Consider the following 6,064-nt stretch of genomic DNA (forward strand, 5'->3'; position numbering starts at 1 on the left):
CAGTAGATAAACACAATAAATATAATTTATTTTATTGACCTGTCTGTTTTATGAAATCAACAATGAGTGGGTGTCATGATTCCCCATTCATGTACATATAATGCATTCACAAAAAGTGTACAATCCCAATCTCAGTAGTTAGGCAAAATGTAATTCAAAATAAAATATTGTTAGTTTGGCTTAGATAGCTGTAGACAACAGTATTTTCCAGTGTTTCCCTTGCCACAACGGGTTACTGTAGCTGGAAGTCAGTTGATTTCCTGCGGAAGTGAATAACCCAGCCATGTTGGGTGCTGTCAACGGCAACCAAGTAGTGTCCATGGGACCTGCTAAAAGAAGAGAAAACCGCAACTGCAAGATCTTACTCTCAGGGTAGTAACACCAAAGCAACACAATATCAGTGAGCAGGAACAATGTCTCAATTCAATTAATGGTATAAAGCTGACATCCAGCGTGCCTTTGTCTGAGAATGTCATGACTGATGATAAACTGTGGACAAAGTGTCATGTATTGATAGAAAGTGAACAGCGCTAGCTGCTCACACACTATATTTGTTACGTCTGGAACATATTGTGGCACCTGGTCGTTGACCTTGGATATCTTGGTGTGTTCGATCATAGGAAGGAAGTGGGCCTGCCTCGGAATAAAGGGGTACCTCAGGCCATCAGTCTTCAGACACTTGGTGTGTATGCGGTCACACTTATAACCACAAGGAAAGCAGTGGACACCATCCAGACAGCACACGCTCTAGGAAACAGCAATATACAAGTTAATGTTTTGACGTTACACATTTTAAGTAGAAATGTTTAATTAACAATGCTGTTTATATAAATATGACTAACTTTACTGTGTAGTTACTAATGTAAGTAGAACGTAACAAGCATAAATTACATAGTAGCCTAATAACAAAACTGAATAACGACAATATATTTTTACAATATATATTTATCCTGTTATCCAAGATGTAAAGTTACAGTAGACCAGGGGTCTCAAATTACCGGCCTGCGGGCCCAGATTCACAAAACACGCAAAACCGTCTTACGCAAAAAAACATGTAATGACCTTGGTTATATCTAAGATAAAATACTTTTATCCGTAGGTTATTTTCAATATGCTACCACCTTTAATAACATAAATGGCAACAAACAAACAACATGCGACTGAATCCTAAGTAGCCATGTCCTCCTCCCCAAAAAATGTCAGTTAAGAATACATTTCTTCTGAAGAAGGTTTTGTGAATCTGGGCCCTGTGGGACAAATGCTGTCCTCTGGACTTTGGGGAAGAAGATCAAATGTGGCCCAAAGGCAAAATTAGTTTGAGACCCCTGAACTAGACCATGAAGCAAACATACAAGCAGAAAGACTACTCACATAGGAAAATGGACAGCAGCTCCACCCGCCCTCGGGGTGACTGCAGCAGGGCAGATATTTGAGCAATCACAGTGCACCAAAGAGACAGAGCTCTCCACTGCTGCAGAATTGCTGCAGCATTGCTCTGGGATGATAGACTCAAGTGGGGGAGAGACAGGAGAGCGTGGTTCCTCTGCAGCCACCTTGTTCAGCATGGGCACACTGCTCTATGGTTGGTAATATTTCACACACATCTGTTCCGTGGTGTTGCAGCTGTATCTGGACAGGCAACAGTGGGTTATGTTAGAGCAACACTACTTACAAACACACTGCATAGGAAAACAAACATAGTGAAAATAAAAGTTATGAGGTGATCTGTGAATACCTCGTAAATCATATGCAATGAATCTCTAATATCTCTCAGTGAGGTCTGATGAGGGTTTTCGTTTTGACCGAAAAGTTGGTTTCACCATTGAAGATCTACATCTATACTCGTGGTGTCAAATTAGTTTCGTACTCATTCAGGGAAGGGACAGCAGGCGTATCCTCCATTGGTCATACAGCAGGTTGACTGATCAGAGCAGACCCTGCCACCACTAACACCAATATTCCACATCAAAGGACAGAGAATAAAGTGTTATAGAAGCATTGTTTAATATTCCAAGATCGAAATTAATTATATTGTGACATACTGAATTATTTCAAACTGCAGTTTCACTTACCAGGTAAGGTAAGCCTATGAAACAACGTAAAGGGTGACTCCTCAAACAACGCAATTAAACAACGTATTTATGCAACGTAAAGGGCGACTCCTCAAACAACGCAATTATGCAACGTAAAGGGCGACTCCTCAAACAACGCAATTATGCAACGTAAAGGGCGACTTCTCAAACAACGTAAATAAACAACGTTAAGGCAGTGTTCTTAAACAACGTAAAGGGCAACCCTTCAAAAACAACATATTTTTATGCTGCATAGTAGATTTAATCTAACCACTTTTAACAAGGACCTAACTGGCCTAACCTGATGTCAATTATACTGACCTCAATTAGGGCTAATTTCTTTATCCAGTTTGTTTTTAAGTTGCTGACACCATTCAAACCAATGAGGGTTTGGAACGTTATAGCCAATTATCTCAGAATTATCTTTTTGCAGATAGAACCTTATAGTTCCAATCTCTCAAAATTGGTTATTGATCAATACCCAAATGTTCAATTATGCAACAAGGATATCCCATTGCCCTCATTAGTTTAACTGGTTGAGGATTAAAGGTGAGGATTAAAGCACTATGAACAAGACAATTTCAGCCAGTAGAGCTGATTCTCATCAGTGAAAACCCTTTTCCCTGATTTATGTTCAGCTGAAGCTTGGCTGGCAGCTCAAAGACATCCCTGCAGGGAACCTGCACAGTCATGTCACGCCACGTCTCACAACAAAAGACTATACACGTGTAATTACAATTACTGTCTGCCATCTTTGTTTCTGTCTGTAATGCAACATTATATAAATTACCCTCAAAGCACTCATTTGAGTAAATTACTGCTATCCAATCATGTAGACCTACCGCTCTTATTAAAACAATGATTTGATTAATACATTGTAGCTTGGTGTGATGTAATGTTATAAGTATTATAAATCTTACTCAGAGGCTGCCGAAGCAAGGCAATTGGGACAGGACTTGGGCAGTGAGCTGTGCTTGGTGTAGAGTGGAGTGGACAGAATAGCTTACCCTGCATGCTACGCAACACATACTGTACACACTCAACACACAGAACTGTAGATGCAGTGTAGCTGTGTGCCATGATCCTGCTGTGTGGACCATTTGTGAGCAAGCTGGCAGATGGAACAAGGATTTTGGATAAGATGCATTTGGAGAGGATCCATCATCCATCCCAAAGCATCTAAACAAGCAGATTCTCTAGTCTAAAACCGTGGTGGTACTACAACACATTAATGTCTTACTGCTGCTGCAAGTCTTTATTATGTGTTGAATGAAAGAGTCACACACACCAAAACATTACATATCTCAAATCTAATCCATTTTTTTTGTCACATGTGCTGAATACAACTGGTGTAGACTTAACCGTGTAATTCTTTCTTACGAGCCCTTCCCAATGATGCTGCAGAGTAGATTTGACAAATAATAATAATAATAATACAAATTAAATAGTAACACAAGAGGAATAAAATATCATACACAAGAATGGAATGATCTACAGGGACAACCAGAACAAGATCAATATGCAAAGCTATGAGGTATTTGAAGTAGATTTGTACATGAAGGGTAAAGTGACTAGGCAGTAGGAGATAGATAGATATATAAATAAGAGTAAAATAAAAGAGCAAAGTATTACACGTTAGTACAAAAACAGACAAGAAACACACAACCCAATAATGATGATCGATTTAGAGCCATGAAGCCTATCTGAAGAGTTGGACAATAAAACCTAAACATCACTTTCAGGTTACACTTTACATACTATACATTCTCCCAGACACCGCAGAATAAATAATAAATTGCAGTCTCGACACACAAAAAAAACAGCTAGATCAGCCTTAGCCTTACAAAATCCCCCAATTATGCCATCCTCAGCCTATAACAATGGTCACCAAGGCCTGGAGTTGACCGTCTATGACAGGAACCAGTGCTAGTAGGTCTTATCAGTTGCAGAACTAGGGAGGCTCCGGAGAGGTGGGTCTGGGACAACAACAAAAGACAAAAAGCCGATAGGTCCTAATGTTCTGTCTGTAACCCTCATCTGGAGTCTGTGAAGCTACCTCTCCCTGATTCCCACTGCAGCCATGGTTCATTGAGTGGAGCTTGTTTCTTCAAAGGGTTTGCAGCGAGTTCAGAGGCATGTCAGTTTGGCACAGTAGCACTATGCTGATTCTCCTAACAACCCCAAGCTAATATAGAAAAGTAGGAATAGGAGGTTTACTTAACTTAAAGCTCACCATTTGACAGTATGCATCAATGACACGTCATATACATATTCCCAGTGTTTAGGTTCTAAAATATAGGGCCAAATTATATGGAGTGGGGGAAGGGGTTAGGCAGGGGTAAATGCTTTACTTTATCATGACACTGAAGGCCTAATGACATAATATGGTGTATTAGGAGGATATTCGCTTAATTATGTAATAAGATGGGTAATCCTACTTAGTAACTTAATGGGACATGACCGGTCACATGGTGCAACCCAAACGCTTCAGCATGACGGGGGGGGGCAAGAGAGAGGGTAACTGTTCTTTTCATGACACATCATGGTAGAGGCTCCTGGAGGAGATGGAGTGAGGGGAGCGACGACTCTGACTAGGGCCCCGGGGCTGACCGTCACTGTCGCCCTGGTGTAACGCAGTCTGACAGACACACGCTTTCCTTGCTCTTGGCTTCTAATGAACTGGCATGACATGGGCCTTCTCCACAGAGCAGTGGAGGAAAGGGTCTCCAGAAGCAGGCACTGAAACGCGCTCGGGATATCAACCTAGTGGGGGTGAATGAATCAGTGTTGGCGATCCCAGACTGCATCTGCTCTAGCCTGGAACTGAAGAATAATGTGTGGGGAAATCCAGTGTCATCTATGAGTCTTGCATGGCTTAGTGATGTTGTTAGTTAGGCTTTGCTCTTTTAGTGCAACCTCTTGTCCCCATTGCTTTGTGTCTGAAGAACCCAAAAAGATCTGTAACACAGTGGGGAAAATCTGCATGTTGATAAGACTAATCAAAGTAAATGAATTAACAAAACCATATCATTTATGTTGGTCGTTACAGTAGAATTGACATTGGACACATCTATGGTTGAAGAGCAGAGATGACACTGACTGCATTCTCTATTGACAGGTTAAAAAAATGCAATGCCCACATATTTCCAGAAGTGCTGATGTCATTGAATTCCCAGTTGAAAGCCAATTTATGCTTAATTCTAAAATGTGGTGGAGGCACCATATGGATGGTCTGACACAATCAGAGCCTCTGGAGGCGCAGAGTGCAAATTGAGCTCCATACCACAAATGTTACAACAATGGGGAGGGGGCTCCGTATTGACATGACTGTTTATACAGGACCTACCGTCAACCAAACTCACTTCCTTCACAACAGCTCTGCGTTGCTCGGCAAAGCGCAAGAAGTTCAAGTGCCTTGATTTCTGCAGAGGCCATATCACCATAAACGCTTCACGGCCACCGCAGGCGTTTAATTGACCATGTGGCACCTTTAACAGTGCAGGGTTCCCCTCTACTGCATCATACAACACAGTAGGATATTGGCCCATATCTCACTTAGTACTGCCTGTTCCATACAGAGAAAAGCTTTGCTATTGGAAAATGCAGTAGATGCCATCTTACAGAATTTACAGTGCCTTGAGAAAGTGTTCACACCTAGACTTTTTCCCGCTTTGTTATAACAGTCTGGATTTAAACTGGATTAAATTGAGGTGTGTAGATCAGTGACACAAATACCTCAATGCCTCTAGTCATTAAATATTCAACCTTTTTACAGCAAGACTAAATAAATTCACAAGTAAAAATGTGCTTAACTATGCCCATAAGTTGCATGGACTCACCGTGCGCAATTGTTTAACAATCTTAAAATGACTAACCCCTCTCTGTACCCCACATACAGATAATTGTAAGCTCCCTAAGACAAGCAGTGAATTTCAAGCACAGATTGAACCAAAGACCAGGGAGGTTTTCCTATGGTTTGCAAAATAAGGCTA

At 41.1% G+C, this 6,064-nt stretch overlaps 1 long non-coding RNA gene across 2 annotated transcripts; it reads right to left on the bottom strand.

Annotated features, from left to right (window-relative positions):
- Positions 1-22: 22 nt before the first annotated feature.
- On the bottom strand, positions 23-2,138 carry LOC135505590 (uncharacterized). 2 transcript variants are annotated; one of them, XR_010450296.1, is made up of 5 exons: positions 2,073-2,138; positions 1,736-1,946; positions 1,372-1,629; positions 580-747; positions 23-329 (listed from the first exon to the last, which is right to left on the bottom strand). It is a non-coding gene; the product is annotated as an uncharacterized LOC135505590 (long non-coding RNA). The 2 variants fall into 2 exon arrangements; XR_010450295.1 differs by having other exon boundaries at positions 23-747.
- Positions 2,139-6,064: the final 3,926 nt, after the last annotated feature.

The sequence above is a fragment of the Oncorhynchus masou genome, chromosome 19, assembly GCF_036934945.1.
Source record: "Oncorhynchus masou masou isolate Uvic2021 chromosome 19, UVic_Omas_1.1, whole genome shotgun sequence".
In the NCBI taxonomy this organism is placed as follows: Eukaryota; Metazoa; Chordata; class Actinopteri; order Salmoniformes; family Salmonidae; genus Oncorhynchus; species Oncorhynchus masou.